Below are 1,789 nucleotides of genomic sequence, written 5' to 3'. Positions count from 1 at the left end.
CCAAGTTATTTTTCTTCTTTTGTAGTTGAAATCCCGATGGTAGTCTTTGCACATTTTGATTATTGCTCCAAGATAAATTGGGGTGCCTTTGCCATCCCAGATTATACATGTTGGAGAATGGATCATTGCCAGGATGTCTATAGGTATTCACCATGTTTGCTTATTCTTGCACAAATTCTGAAAAATCAACTCCATGAGGACTCAATATGGTGGCATGACTAGGAACAACACAAATATTGTAAATCTCTTGTGTTGAAACTCTCCCACTTATAGCAAGTAAGGCATCCAATTTACTGGTACTAGCATCAACCTACTCTTTTGAAGCAAAAGCATTAGAATTATCAATTTCATAAACTCCAGCATGCTTACCTCTTGCTTTAGAATGTTGTGTTTCGATATATAACTAGAGTATCAAACAAAGTTTGACATTCAATTCGCGTCTTTTTCTTAATAGATCCACTTTCATAGTTATGTAATGCAGCCTTTCTTGAAATGATTAATGCCTTATAAAAATATATATATATATATATATATATATATGCATGAGAACTAGAGTAGGCAAACCATGGTGAAGATACTGTATTAACAAATTATTGAACCATTCCCATGCCTCAGAAAAGGACTCATTTTCCTGTTGATTGAATTGCCTTATTTTATCCATTAGTGCATCGGTTTTCTCATTCGAAAAGAACTTCTCTAAGAACTTGTTCTGTACCTCCGTCCAGCTAGTCAAAAATCCAGGCCTCAAGGAGTTCAACCACGTTTTTGTTTTATCTTTCACTGCGTAGGGAAAGACTTTCATCCTGAGATGTTCTTCAGTGACTCCCTCTGTGAAAGCCATGTTAGAAACCATTTTAAGAATATCTCTAATATGAGTTAAAGGATCTTCAGAACTTAATCCATGGAAAGAAGGCATCATATTAAAGTGAAATTTTTTCAATTCATAATTCCTAGTAGCTACAGGGAGAAAGATGTTCGAAGGTGACGTCAGAATTGTTGGGATATCAAGGTCTCCCATTGTTTCATTCGATACAAGGGCCATCTTTTCTTCTCCTTGTTTATTCTTCTTTTCTCTGTCTTGTCTTTGTCTCCTACAAATTACTCGAAGCTTTTGTTGAATCTCAGGTTCCAATTCAACTAGTTGGCTAATTGAAGAGTGGGTATCAATCTTTCACCGTATGCTCAGAAACGAAGTTGTTGTACCTGCAAACAAGGGCAAAGGATTGTTTAAATAAAGAGAAAATGATAGAATTGAAGAAGGAAACAAAACCCAAACCCAATTAGAAAAAGAAACTTTAATTGTAAAAGGAAAAGAATATTAAATTGAGAAAGGAGTTGGAATCCTATTGTGAAGTGGGCAGTGGCGGACCTGTGCGGGCGCAAGGAGGTGCACCTGCACTTCTGGTCGGGGAAATCACCATTAGAGGAGCTGGAATTGCGCCTCTGCTTCAGACCAGCGACGCACATAAGGTGTTCGATGAAATGTGCAAGTGAGACTGGGTGCTGCCTGCGCTGCTCCTGTGCATGCTGCGTGCAGCGTGCTCATGTTTTTTTTTTTAACGAAAGCTGGCCAAAACGACGTCGTTTTGGACCAGGCTGTTTTAAAACGCGCTGTTTTTTATTTTATTTATATTTTTATTTTTTATAATCTGGCCAAAACGATGTCGTTTTGGACCAGGATTTTTAAATTTTTTTTTAAAAAAAATAAAAACAGGGAAACTGATGCTTTTAACGTGGGCTTTTTTGTGGGCTTTCTTTCCAAATGATTTTATTTTCTTAGTTAATTGGG

General features: G+C 37.0%; 1 non-coding gene across 1 annotated transcript; it reads left to right on the top strand.

Moving 5' to 3' along the window:
* The first annotated feature begins 560 nt into the window (after positions 1-560).
* Positions 561-667, top strand: LOC117636224. Its single transcript, XR_004587025.1, has one exon. It is a non-coding gene; the product is annotated as a small nucleolar RNA R71 (small nucleolar RNA).
* Positions 668-1,789: the final 1,122 nt, after the last annotated feature.

Source organism: Prunus dulcis, chromosome 7 (genome assembly GCF_902201215.1).
Source record: "Prunus dulcis chromosome 7, ALMONDv2, whole genome shotgun sequence".
Taxonomy (NCBI): Eukaryota; Viridiplantae; Streptophyta; class Magnoliopsida; order Rosales; family Rosaceae; genus Prunus; species Prunus dulcis.
The sequence above is the reverse complement of the archived record's forward strand: the minus strand, read 5'-3'. Positions and strand labels throughout refer to the sequence as shown.